Below are 14,989 nucleotides of genomic sequence, written 5' to 3' on the forward strand. Positions count from 1 at the left end.
ACCATCCCCAGAAAGTCATAGCTTCCAGAGGACTTATTAGCAAAGCAGGGTGCTCAGTCATTCATAAAATATTCAAAGCCATTTATTAGTGAAGTTTCTGTGCTGGGAAAGGTTATGTTTAAATTTATGACAACTCTTATCAGCTCCAAGAGTATCTCAAAATATCTGCTGGGGTTTGCTGAGTATCCAATTTTTCTCTTTTAAGATCAGCTTTACCTAATCCACATAACTTAGTCTGTGTCAAAAGCCCAGTTGGACTTGACGATTTTCCAGAGCAAGAGAAATACAGGTTGTTCACAGAGATGTAGTGCATTCTCCTTTGCAAGAAATACAGAAGTGGAGAGAAACTGAGCCAAAGTTATTAAACTAGCTTATGATTTCAAATCTATTCCTTTTTTATTACTAAGCTGATAGCGCAATGCCATTTATTAGTACCATAGCATAATAAAGACACTCTTACAAATTCTTTGAATGGATCCAATCTGCTATCTAAAATATACCTCTAATTCTTTTCTACTTATTTTCAGACCTTTTGCATGATTCATTCCTTGGCAAGGGTGAAATTTTTAAGTGTTAAATTTTTTCCCTTTCAATTTAGATTTTTTTTACACTCTAAAGCCTTACCAAGAAAACGATGGAAATTTTTACATAAGGATCAAAAGGAGCTGCTTCATGACACAGGTGGCAAATTACCATCATTAACCCCATACATTTATCATGTGGACATAATTGCCCATTTGAAGATTTATGTTAATGAAAATAATATTGAGACATAAGTCTCTGACTGTACTGAAATTCATTAAAAGTTAAAATCATTTTTATAAGCAGCCAAAACAAAAGAGTCTCCATTTGATTTGTTTATTTCAGTTTTATTAAGTCAATGTTTTTCACCGAGTAATGTAAACCACATTTTATCACCACAAAAAGTTATTTCAAATTTATAAGCTTTTCCCCTTATAGTTCAACTTGAATGTAATAGTAGGGACTTCTCAGTAAAAATATGAACCCAAATACTTCAAGGACCAAATAATATACTTTTTACTTATATGAAAATTCTAATTCCTTATTTATATCCTTCAAAAGAGGAAATCTGCCAACAAAGTGGTTATATTAGTCTGAAAGAAGCTTGGTTAGATAACTAAAAAAATTCTTTTGCAATTTTAAATGCATTTGGAATGTGCCAGAAAGGCATAGATTATTCAGAGAGCTCAACAAGCCAGCAAATTTTAAGGATCTGGATCTTTCCACTCCAATCATTACCATGTTATTTCTAGGCTCCACAAATTATGAGGCCTATCCTGGAATAACTAATAACTTAATAGAAATCATGTCATTCCTGAGGCCTTTTAATACAAAAAGATACATTTATGTCCCCATGAAAGTAATTTTTGTAAAATCACTGTAAGCCCTAAATACTAAGTATACTTAGCTATTATTTGTACTTTTTATTATAATTAGCATGTTTTAATTCTTTGATAAATGCTTTATACAGTTTACCTGCATTAAATACATAAATCTACTTGTTATTTAAAGTTAAGAGTTAAATGTTTACCTGAAACACCAAAATAGGTACTTTGCCCTGAAATTTTGAATAAATGAGCAATTTAAAATATCCCAAATCAGCCGTAATATAATATAAAAATTCCTAAACATTATTTTCATTAAATCAAGATGGCAATTTATTGTTAACATATTTTCTTTTATTTCACAACACACAGTCATGTGGGCTATGAACCTTGCATTTCTAAAGGGAGATTAATATTTTCTCTATTTCATATATGGTTGAAAGAAAGTATTAAAATACTCACCAGAGACTAAAATGAGATGACTAAATTCATTTTCAAATGTGATTGGGCCAAGGTTTGTCAAGGTGAACTACGAATGCGTTAATATCCACAATACTGCCAACTGCTGAATTATTAATATTGTCGGCTCCTCGGTTTCAGTTCATGCCCTATAGAGGAGTTTTGTGAGATCCATCAAAAACTCGGCCTCTCAACATGTTTACAAGCATCCTGGAGGCAATGTCTTAAACTAAAAATGAAGTGACTCTAACCAAGCAAACGGTCATCAAGGCCAGACTAACATTCATAAATGCAAACAACCAGTCTATAGCAAAGGGAGCAAATGAAGCCAGGTGCCACTCCATGCCAGATCCTTGACAACTCAGCACCCAACACTTGAAATACCAGGCAGAGGACTAAAGGTGGTTTCCTCATTTAGCAGGATCAGCAGCATTATGTACCACATTTATAAATTCTATGTATCACTGAAAGTATTCAAGAACCAAAAACAGTGCTGAAAATTGGCTCCAAAACTATTATGGCTTATAACTTTTTATTCTACTTGACTGCAAATTCTTTAGTTCTCTTAACCAAACACAGAGTTAGTTAACTGGAAGAGTCTTGAACTTTTCCTTCAGTGAAGAAATAAAAGATTTCTCCATTTTCTAGATTAGTTATGTTAGAACCACTTTTAAAATCTTCATATATACAAAATATTTTTGTGAGTAGTGTACATTAACAGTGGTCTTTTATAAGTTGTTTGGAGATTTATAAGGTCTGATTATTTTAAAGTCAAAGGTTTCTAAACTTTACTCTGTACTTTATATTGTATCATTTCCATGATAGGAAATTGAGATCAAAACTGATTTTGTTGGCCCTTCCTGGGTGGCTCAGTTGGTTGGAACGTCATCCCATACATCAAAAAGTTACAGGTTTGATTCCAGGTCAGGGCACATACCTCGGTTGCAGGTTCAGTCCCTAGTCAGGGTGCTTACAGGAGGCAACCGATTGATGTTTCTTTCTCTCTCTCTCTCGCTCTTTCTCTCTCTCTAAAGATCAATTAAAAACATATCCTTGGGTGATTATTCTTAAAAAACTGATTTTGTTCATAAAATGCATAACCTATACCTGAAACTAATATGTTACATGTCAATTATATCATAAATTAATAAATACAGATGGGTTTGAAAGTTTGGAAAATTTAAGATTTTTGATACTCATCTGTCCAATCTTTCATTCAATAGCTATGTCCCCTATCAATAGAAGCATTTCTTAAAAATATTTAATTGTGGTAGTAAAATGGTTTAATTTGTATGTAAAGGTTAGCCAATAATCCCAATACTTTTTAAATAAAAGTTTAAACTAGAAAATGTAAAGAAACTGGGTGTTAAAGTTACCTAGGCCTTAGTATTAGACCACAAAAATGCAATACAATCTTCATTTGCCACGGAAATAAGAAATAAGTGGGAATATTAGTTATACTCATAAATTATATATATACATATATATATATATTATACCTGGGCTCTTATACAAATTGATGAGAGGTCACAAAGTCCTTCTTGAAGCATTTTCCTTTCCTCATCAGAAGATATAGAATGTCTAAAAAGAAGAAACTAATAGTTATTGGACCCACTATCTGCCAGATATAAAATAAATGTTCTCTATGCATCAGATAATCTTCCCAACAACCACACTCATTTTACAGATGAGGAAACTGAGGCTCAAGCTAAGTAATTTGTCCAGAGTCACACCAATGACGGAGATGAGCGTAAAGGCCTATGAACCCAACTCCAAGGTCCATTTGTTCTTCTTGCCACATTATGCTTATTTATGGCCAATACCATTTTGGGTTTATGTTATTGTCTACTAGCTAGAATTCCTTTCTGGTTCTTCTCAGTTAATCCATCTCTTCCACTTCCTTCCAAGGTACACCTACTCCAAAAATTATGTTGTATTCTCTCAGCACTTTGTGTAAAAGCCTTTATTACAACACTTCAAGTTACAAGGTTTCACACAATATACATTTACATAACATTACCAATATTACCATCTATATTACAACAATGTAATCAGAAAATGATTTCATTGACACACTACAGTATGTTTCTCCCATTCTCCATTCTATACTCTCCTATCCTCTCTCACTTTAACAGAAACTGTTATTATTACTATCATTATCATTATTACTGTATATTACTAATCTCAACCAACCACGTTTTGCTCTCATGCTGTTCTCTGGATCCCCAAAATACTGTATCTTTTTCTGCTTTCAATCTGTTCAAATGTTCCCATATTCCCAATCTGCCTCTTTCCTTTCCAATAAAAAATTCTACCCCCGAATATTTTATAAAAGGTGTAAGACACTCTTGATTATTCATTTATTTATTTTTGCAACAAATATCTAAGTATTTATTATGTGCTAGAAACTAAGAACAGATAAACAAGATGGAGCTTATTTGTCTAAGAGCTTACAATCTAACACAAAAAGTAAACCAAAATTTGCAGCACAGATTTGTGCCATAATAAACGTATGTAAAAGTGATGTGAATACAAAGAATAAAGAGTAATAAGCTATCTGTGGAGGCAATAGTCCAGAAAGGCTTCCAACTGAAGGTGGCATATAAAATAAAATTTCATTGACAGAACATAGCAGAGAAATAACAATAGTAACCATCTGTTATTGAAATTTTTCTATGTGTGAAGCACTCAATACAATGCACGCTTAAAATGCATTATATAATTTCTTCACATATGTGGAAACTTCTGCTTCTGACCAAGATGGAGAAACAGGGACCGAATTTACCCTTCTGGCTTAAACAACTAAAAAAATGAACAAAATATATGAAAACAACAGTTAGCAGACAATGAACATCAGGTAATGAAGAATAGTGATTCCTGAGAAAGGAAAAATAAATGCATAAAGAGATTACTGACTGCAGTGTACAGAGGCAGAGCTTTATGGTCTCAGTGAATTAAGGAGATAAAGTTGGGAGTATAGGGAGGCCAAGGTGACTATAGTTCATAGGGCAGAGTAACAGAGGAGAGAGATCTGCACATAGACTTGCAGAGATCTGAACAATCCCTCACAAGAATTTAAGCAATTACTGATAAGCTAGCTCATGTATATAAGGAAACTAACCAAGGTCAGAGAAAGATATCCAAAAGCATCAGAAAGAACAATCCCAGAACTCACATAAGGCCAGGAATAGTTTATTTTCCCATAACCAAAAATACAAAACTTCAAAACATAAGGGGCATTGGTGAAGACTCAAAACAGCATTGCCTTAGTAGTGGAGAAAATTAACCTTACACTAAAGGCTGTACTAGTTCCAATTGACAGAGCTTAAAAGCAAGCATTAAAAGGACCAAATGTGTGTATGGGGGGGAGGGGGGAAGATTGATCAAAAAAGAAAAAAAGAGAGAGAACTCATTGACATGGACAGCAGTGTGGTGATTGTTTTGGGGGGGGGGGTGGAAGAGGGCATAGAGGGGATAAATGGTAATGGAAAAAATAAAATAAAAATTGTTTCCAAGTATCTTAATTACATACCAGGAGGGGAGGGGGAACCTACAAAAGTATTTATAGAAATACAGAAATATTCAGCACTCAACAAGGTAAAATTCACAATTTTTGGCATCCAATAAAAAATTACCAGCCATGCAAAGAAGCAGAAAAATACAATCCATAATGAGGAGAAAAATCAATCAACTGAAACTGATCCACAAATGACACAGATAACAGAATGAGTAGACATGGGAATTAAAACATTTATTATAGTTATATTCTATTTGTTAATGGAATTAAAAGACTAAGTATAGATATTGGATATGTCACAGAGAGTCAAATTTAACTTCTAAAGATTTTTAAAAAATACAGTCTGAGATGAAAAATATATCGAGTGGAATTAAAAGCAAATAAGACATGTCAAACAAAGACAAGTGAACTTAAAGATTTATCAACAGAAACAATTAAAATAAAACAGTGGGGGGGAAATGAAAAAATGTGAACAGAATCACTGAACTATAAGACCACTTCAAGCTACATAACATATGTATAATTGGAATCCACACAAAAATAAGAGTAAACAAGTATCTGAGAAATAATGGTTGAAATTTTTCCAGATGTGACAAAAATTAAACCCACAGATGCAAGAACTTCAAAAATCCCCAAGCTCAAGAAACATTAAGAAAACTATATTAAGGCATAAAATAATCAAACTGCTTATAACCTGTGGAGAAAAATCATAAAAGCAGACAGAGGAAAATGATACATCATATTCTAGAAGAACATATATAAGAATTACAGCAGACTTATTTTTGAAAACAATTCAAGCAAAACAACATGGGTCTATCTACATCTTTAAATTATTGAACAAAAATTTATCTAGAATTTTATACTGGCAAAATAAAGATTTTGCAAAAATACAAAAGCTGAAGAAAATGTTAGCAGCTCATCAGCATACATATCCTCCAAGAAATGTTAAAGAGCTCCTTCAGGCAGAAGGTAATGTTACCAGGTGGAAATCTGAATCTACACAAAATGATAATTACCCTGAAAATGGTATATATGGAGAACTATAAAAGACTCTTTCTTTCTTTTTAAATCTCTTTAAAATATTATTGACTATTCAAAACAAAAATTATTATTTTTAGGTTTATAACATATGTAGAAGTAATGTGTATGACCAACAATAGGATAAAGGCTAGGAAAGAGAAATGAAAGTATGCTAGTGTAAGATTGCTATACCATATATAAAGTGAGATAATATTACTTGAAGTAAGACTATCATAAATTGTATAGTGTTGCTATAAATTGTAAATCAAGCAGTAAAATGTAATAAAACAAAAAATAGAAGTAATAAGCCAATAAAAGACAAAATAAAATCATAAAAATTCTTAATAAATTAAAAACAAAGCAAGAAAATGGAAAAGGGAATAATGAAGAGATGATACAAATAGAAAACAATAAGCAGATTCAACTACATCAGTAATCACATTAAATGTAAATGGTCTAAACACTCAATTTAAAAGAGAGATTGTCATACTGGAATGAAACACAAGGCTCAACTGCATGCAGTCTTTAAAAAAATCCACTTTAAAGATGAAGAAACAATATTTTAAAAGTGAAAACCTGGAAAATATATACCATGGGACCACTAATAAAAAGAAAGTAGCAGTGGCTATTAGACAAAGTAGATTACAGAGCAAAAAAATATTACTAAGGATAAAATGACTCTTGTATAATGATAAAGGGGTCAATTCATTAAGAGGACATAATGATCTTAAACATTTATTTACCTATTATTTACCTAGTTTCAAAATACAGGAAAGAAAAAACTAATAAAATTTCAAGAATTATTAGTTTTAAAAATCTCTCTTTCTCAGTTAATGATAGAACAAGTAGGCAAAAAATTAATAAGGATATAAAAGACCTAAACATCACTATCAACCAACTTTACCTAATTTACACTTATATAACTTGCCAGCCAACGAAAGATTTAGGAATTCAATAACAGAAAGATATCTGAAAAAATCCCTAAATATTAAGAAATAAAATAATACTTATAAACAAACCCACTGATCAATGAAAAAATAAAAGTAAAATTAGAAACTATTTTGAACTGAATTAAAATGAAAACATCACATATCAAAATGTACGGGATGTAGCAAAGGAGTATTTAGAAGTAAATTTACAGCACTAACACCTATATTGAAAAACTGGGCCTTTGAAAATCAATAATCTCAGATTTCACTTTAAGAAATTAGAAAAATAAGAGCAAATCAAACTCAAAATACACTGAGGAAAACAAAAATAAAAACTGAAATCAGTAAAATAGAAAAGTATTAAATTTTGATATGTTGTGTTTACATTCTCATCAAAAATAAAAATTGACATCACTCAAAATTATATTATCCTTCGATATTAAAACAATAATAAGTAGATATTATAAACAACTCTATGCCAATAGATTCAACTACTTAGATGAAATGCCCTTAAATAAACTGTATAGTGAGATGAAATAGACAAGCTAAATAGCCCTGTATCTATTAAAGAAATTGAATTTTTAGTTAAAAACCTTCCCAGAAAGAAAACTCCAAGCCCAGCACTAACACTTCATTAGTGATGTATTTCAATCATATGAAAATAAATAATATCTATTGTTCATAAACTCTTCCAGAAATCTGAAGAGGAGGAAATACTTCCTAACTCATTCTATGAGGCTACAGTAATCAAGATAGTGGCATAAAAAATAGAAAACAGATCAATGAAACAGAATAGAGACTCTAGAAATAAACCTATTATTATATGGTCAATTGATTTTCAACAAAAGCACCAAGGCAATTTAATAGAGAAAGGATAATCTTTTCAGCCAATGATACTGGAACAACTGAATTAACTGTAAGCAAAAATATAAACCTTAAACCTTATCTCACCCACTACAAAAAAAATTAATTCAAAATTAATCATAGACCTAAATTAAAAGATTAAACTATAAAACTTCTAAAAGAATGCATCAGAGAAAATTTTAGTGACCTTGGGTTTTGCAAGGATTTCTTAAATGTGACACAAAAAGCATGAAATACACAACAAAAGCAATTAATTGGACTTCATCAAGATTTAAAACTTTTGCTCTTCAAAAGATACTTAAAATTGAAAGTTAAGCCACAGACTAGTAGTAAATATGTGCAAAACATATCTCTGACAAATAACTTGTATTTAGAATATATAAAAACTATTTCAACTCAATAGAAAAAAAAATAACCCCAATCTTAAAAAACAGCAAAAAATTTAAAAGGCACTTTAACAAATTAGATAGATGGATGAACAAATAAGCACATGAAAAGATGCTCAACATCATTAGTCATTAGGAAAATATAAATTAAAACCACAATGAGATACCACTATAAATGCTTGAATGGCTAAAACTGAAAACTAAAGATTCCGAGTGTTACTAAGAATGTAGGGCAACTGGAACTCTCACACATTGCTACATATAAAGGTACAACCACTTTGGAAAAAATTAGCAGTTGTTATAAAGTTAAACATATACCTATGGAACCCAGCCATTCCACTCCTAGGCATTTATCCAAGAGAAATAAAAGCATATGTCTACCCAAAGACAAATGTTCAAAGTAGCTTCATTTGTAATAACCAAAAACTAGAAAGAACCTAAATAAATAATCAAATTGTGGTATATCCATACAATGAAATACTACTCAGCAATTTAAAAAATAAGGTATTGACATGCAAAACATGAGTGAATCTCAAAATAATTATGCTGAGTAAAAGAAACTAGACCAAAAAGCAGTACATAATGTATGATTCCACTTACAAAAAAGTTTTTTACATGCAATCTAATCTACAGTGACAGCAGATCAATAATTGCCTGGGGATGAAGTCCAGGAAAGGTCAAGGAAAGGCAGGAATAAGGGACTCTGAAGGGTCATTAAGAAACTGTTAGGGGTGATGGATATGTAAATTAACCTGATTGTGAAAATAGCTTCACTGGTGTATCAAAATTTATCAAATTGTACACTCTAAATACATGTTGGTTATTGTATGACAGTTATAACTCAATAAAGCTGGTAAAAAAATTGCAATAGGTAATATTCACATTTTACAGATGAGGAAGCTAAGGCTCCAAAAGGTTATATGATTTGTCTAAAATCACAGGTAGTAACACAGCAGTACTCAGGAGTGGTGGCAATTACACACAGTATATTTTCTCCAATTTTATTGAGAAATAATTGATATACGTCAGTGTATAAGTTTAAGGCATACAGCACGATGGTTTGATTTACATATACAGGCATGCCTCTGAGATATTGCAGGTTCAGTTCCAGACCACTACAATAAAATCTTTCAATAAAGTGAGTCATAATCATTTGTTGGTGTGATGTCTTACCTTCAATTAGTAAAAAATGCAACATCTGTGATGCACAATAAAATAAGGTGCAATAAAACGAGGTATGCCTCTACTGTTAAATGATTATCACAATAGGTTCAGCCAACATCTATCATCTCATATAGATGATACAATATAAAGAAGAAAAAATTCTCCTTGTGATGAGAACTCTTAGGATTTATTCTCTTAACAGCTATTTTATATATTATAAACAGTGTAAACCATAGTCATCATGTTGTACGTCACATCCCTACAAATTTCTGTTATAACCGGAAATTTGTACCTTTTGACCACCTTCCTCCAATTCCTCTTTCCCCTACCCTCTGCCACTGGTAGCCACATATCTAAGCTCTTTATCTATGTGTTTGGATGGAAGTTCTTTTGGTTCCTTCCTTCCTTCCTTCCTTACGACGCCACATATAAGTGATATTATACAGGATTTGACTCTCTCTAGGACTTATTTCTACTTACCACAATGCCTTCAGGATCTATCCATGTTGTCGCAAATGGTAGGGTTTCCTCATCCTTTAAGGCTGAATAATTTCCAATGTGTACACCACAACCTCTTTATCCATTCATCGTCAGTGGACACTTAGGTTATTTTCATGTCTCGGCTATTGTAAATCATGCTTCTATAATCATGAGGGTGCAGACATCTTTACGATTTAGTGTTTTCATTTCCTCTGGATATGTTCCCAGAAGTGAAATTGCTGGATCACATGATAGTGTTTTTTTAAATTTTTTGAGCATCCTCCATACTGTTTTCCGTAACAGCTGTACCACTTTATAATCCCACCAATAAGGATTCCCCTTTTTCCACATCCACACCAGCATTTGTTTTCTCTTGTCTTTTGGATGATGACATTCTAACAGTCATGAGAGGATATCTCATTGTGGTTTTAATTTGCATTCCCCTAATGGTTAATCATGTTGAGCATCTTTTTATGTACCTGTTGGCCTTTTGTATATATCTTCTTTGGAAAAAATGTCTATTCAGGGCCTTTGCCCATTTTTAACCGGGTTATTTGGTTTTCTGCTCTTGAGTTGTATGAATTCTTTATATATTTTGGATATTAACCCCTTATGAGATATATGGTTGGAAAATATTTTTTCTCATTCTATAGGTTGTCTTTTCACTCTGTTTATGGTTTCCTTTGCTGTACAGAAATTTTTTAATTTGATGTAGTCCCACTTGTTTATTTTTTATTTTGTTGCTTGTGCCTTAGGTATCATATCCAAAAAATCATTACCAATACCCATGTCAAAGAGCTTTATTACTATGTTTTATTACATTTAAGTCTCTAATCTATTTTGAGTTAATTTTTGTGAGTAGTGTAAGATAAAGGTCCAGTTTCATTCTTTTACATGTGAATATCCAATTATCCCAGAACCATTTGTTGAAGAGACTGTCTTTTCTCATTTGTGTATTCTTGGCTCCCTTGTCAAGTATTAGTTGACTTGGGTTTATTCTAGGCTCTCAATTCTATTCCATTGGTCTATTTGTCTGTTCTTTACCAGTATCATACTGTTTTGATTGGTATCATTTAAGATCAAAGAGTGTGATGCCTCCTACCTTGTTCTTCTTTCTCAAGATTTCTTTGGCTATTCAGGGTCTTTTGTAGTTCCATAGAAACTTTAGGAGTGTTTTTTCTTTTTATCTTTTAAATATATCTTTATTGATTTCAGAGAGAGGAAAGGAGAGGGAGAGAGAGAGAGAAACATCAATGATGAGAGAGTCATTGATCGGCTGCCTAGCCCGCAACCCGGGCATGTGCCCTGACAGGGAAACAAACTCCAGTCACCTGGATCCTAGGTCGATGCTCAACCGCTGAGCCACGCCCGGCTGGGCAGGAGTGTTTTTTCTACTTCTGTAAAAAATGCCATTGGAATCTTGATATACATTACAATGAACCTATATGTCTCATTTGGTAGTATTGACATTTTAACAATATCAGTTCTTCAAGTCCATGAACATGTGGTGTATTTTTAAATTAATATGAAGCATATAATATAATTCTGATTCACAGAAGGCACTCAAAAGTTGTTTGGAGGGTTTTAAAATATAGAGGCATATTAAAAGCCTAAGGCATGAAAGGTTATAACTTTACCTTTCCTAATGATATTTAAATTTTTTAATATTTATTTAATAATAATGATATTTTATTTTTAACTTAAAACATCTTAACTGATAGAATGTATGAAAGATAGAGTTTCTGTAATTCATTCAAAAAGCTCTTTACTGGAATCTCTTATGGACTATATAATATGCACTACTTGTGCCCTAGCCAGCGTGGTTCAGTGATTAGAGCATCAGCCACCAGACCGAAGGATCACAGGATCGATTCCCAGTCAAGGGCACATACCTGGGTTGCAGGTTGGCTCCCTGCCCCAAGTTGGGGCATGTAGGGTAGGCAACCAGTCGAAGTAGCTCTCTCACATTGATGTTTCTCTCTCTCTCTCCCCCCCTCCCTTCCTCCTTTCCACTCTCTCTGAGGGGAAAAAAAAAAGCAATGGAAAAAAATAAATATCCTCAAGTGAGGATTAACCAAAATAATAATAATAATTATTAATAATAATAATAAGCACTACTTGCTAGGCACAAGTGAGACCAGCATTTGTCATGCACAGGTTACTTGCTGAAGTAATGTCAAGGGGCTCAGTGTTTCAGGAGGCTACAGAGCATGCAGTTGAGTGGAGGGTGAAGATGACAAGCCACTCTAGCTCTCTAAGAAGGAAAAATGACAATGTTCCTTCCACCGAAGCATTTCCCAGGAAGGAATTGTTAAGTCACCTTTTTGTACATCCTTTTATATAAGTGTGTTTCACCTCCTCCCACAAATAAATTATAAATTCCTGAGGACTAACTCTTTTTTCCCATTTTAAATTCTATCTCATGTCCAGAGGAGTCCTGAATTCATATTCTTATTGAGTGAATAAATGAATGTTAGTCTGAATGATAAAGTAATGAGAATGACAAGGATCCTTTACAAAATCAACTTGACTTTATCCCATTTTCTTGAAAAAGTCTATTTTTTAACTTTTATTTCAGTAAGTCTTTTCTTATTCATGAATGTATTTTCCTGCACTATTTCCTCTTCCCTTGAAAGAGACAAGTAAGAGGGCCTATATCCTAAGTATACTTTTGCTGCAACTATATCTTCTACAGAGGACAGACTATAGCAATATAACCAGGCAGTTGTAGTCATCACTTTATCTGAGAGAGTTTTAAAGTAACCAAACTCTGTGCACACCTATTTTATTCCTCACAGATGTCATATACTAATCCCTATGTGAAAGCCAATTGATAGAAATGCCATACTTTCAAGTATCTTCACTTTTCTCAGTCACGGTAGCCAAGTTTCACCTTGTATCTCTTAAATCAACAAGGCCTTGTCTGTGTACCATAACTCCTAGCGTTAGTATCTTTTGTGTTTATGTTATGCCTCTAAATCCTCAAAGTAATTTTATCTTTAAGTATATTCTCACTCCTTTAAAAACACATCTTTCTCCTAGTCCTCCAAGAGAAGAAAAAATATCCTTAATTTTCATTGGGGATCTAAGCAATGAGATGGCAAGGGATGTGAACATTGATGAAAAATAATTAGTATGATCATTTCCTTCTGCCTTTTCTAAAACTCAGTGCTATGATGAACATCAGGAACAAGAAAAGGCAATAGGAGTCATTTTGACTCCTTTCTTTCCCTCATGTACCTCACCACATATAGCCTGATATTGGCAAAGTCTCTTCTTTCTGTTCTAACTTTTGGTTCCCAAAATACCACCCTTATTTAAACCTTTTACCTCCTGCCTGAACTAGTGCAATAGCCCTCAGGAGCTGTTTCTCTAGTTCAGGTCTTTTTCCCCCCTACTAATCAACTCTGCTGGCTGAACTAATTTTTCAAAAGCAAATCTCTTGCCTTAACCACTGAGCTATTTGGTTGTGATGGCCCCTTAACGTAGCCTTACAGGCCATAATCATATGACGACACAAAATATTCTAGCTTATACATACCCTATACCTCAAACTAGATTTTTGTTGCTACCTATAATTCCCAGCTTCCACGTATCTGTTCCCTAACCATGCTCCTGCTACTCCCCTTGATGCCAGGACACTCCTCTGTCTTCATCCCTTCATCCGCTCCACTGACAAAATTCTACTCAACTTTCAAAGAACATCAAAAAGTCTGCTTCGTTAGTTCCTGCTTCTTAAAGGGATACATCTTAAATTCTTTCAAACCCCCAGTATGCTATTTTTTACTTTATTAAAGGCACTTAACATATTCTGCATGGAGAATTACATCTCTCCTCCACAATAATCAATGCAACTTAATTATATGTCCTAATCCCTCCTCTGAGCCATGTGCTGAGTTAGACACTAGGGACACAAACAGGAATAAGGCTTAAAAATTATGCCTAGATTCTAAGGTTCTTAATGGCAGGAACTCTATACATGTGCCTTTGTTTCCAATGCAACATCTAATGCTCTGCTTTGAATATAGTCAGTACTCAGTATGTATCTGTAGAGCTGAATTAATTTCCAACAGATACTAAGCGCTCTCCTGGGAAGAAAATATTTGCTACCCAAAAAAGGATTTGCCATAACTGGGAAAACAGATAATCTCATCTTTAAATAGCTTTCAGAGGGCAGTTGGAAGGTAGATTGACCACTGATTACACCACCCAGCATAAAGATGCTATTGGGTCAGCTCTCTCCTCACTAAGAGACTAAGTTCCAAGTATGCTAGACTGCTTCAAATGATAAATTCCATATGACCACTGCTTCCAAGATTGACAATTTGGTCCAGTAAAGATGGTTATTTCTTCACATCACAGAAATCTGTTTCTTGTACCCTCTTGGGAGTTGAAATAGGGCACTTTAAGTTGACATTAAGATTTAAATAGTATCTACTCCATATATCTGGGAGACACACACTTCCTGTTTGACCTAACCACATCTATACAGCCTTAAAATGTGTGCTTTGAAGGCTAGTAGCATTGCTGAGAGCCTAGATACAATGACTCCTTTCTGCATTACCAGATTAGGCAAGCCTTGCATTTACTCTCAACATGCTTCCATTGCCACCCTCCCTGGGAAATAGAATAGAAAGACACAATAAGGCTTCTTTTAAAGATGGGGCCAGAAATAAAAGAAAATTAAAATGATCACTGGTGTTATGGAAAAACAAATATTAAAACAAAAAAGCTTCTTGACAATAATATTTATTAATAACAAAGAAAAATTCAAGCAGCAAAAAATGAGGTAAGGGGAAGTAGCTCTCTGCTTAATGAGCAAAC

At 33.3% G+C, this 14,989-nt stretch overlaps 1 protein-coding gene across 28 annotated transcripts in view; it reads right to left on the reverse strand.

Annotated features, from left to right (window-relative positions):
* SOX6 (SRY-box transcription factor 6) overlaps positions 1-14,989 on the reverse strand; it is a 512,419-nt gene that overhangs the window by 413,403 nt on the left and 84,027 nt on the right. For 5 of the 28 annotated variants that reach the window (XM_081154505.1, XM_081154506.1, XM_081154536.1 and 2 more), the window contains exons 3-4: positions 3,305-3,386; positions 1,809-1,954 (exon numbers count right to left, since the gene is read on the reverse strand). The exons of 21 other annotated variants lie outside the window; for them this stretch is intronic. The gene's annotated coding sequence lies outside the window, so the exon portion shown is untranslated. The remainder of the gene's footprint in view (positions 1-1,808; positions 1,955-3,304; positions 3,387-14,989) is intronic. 2 more of the 28 variants (XM_081154518.1, XM_081154509.1) reach the window with 1 other exon arrangement.

This window comes from Miniopterus schreibersii (genome assembly GCF_964146895.1).
Source record: "Miniopterus schreibersii genome assembly, chromosome: 12".
Taxonomy (NCBI): domain Eukaryota; kingdom Metazoa; phylum Chordata; class Mammalia; order Chiroptera; family Miniopteridae; genus Miniopterus; species Miniopterus schreibersii.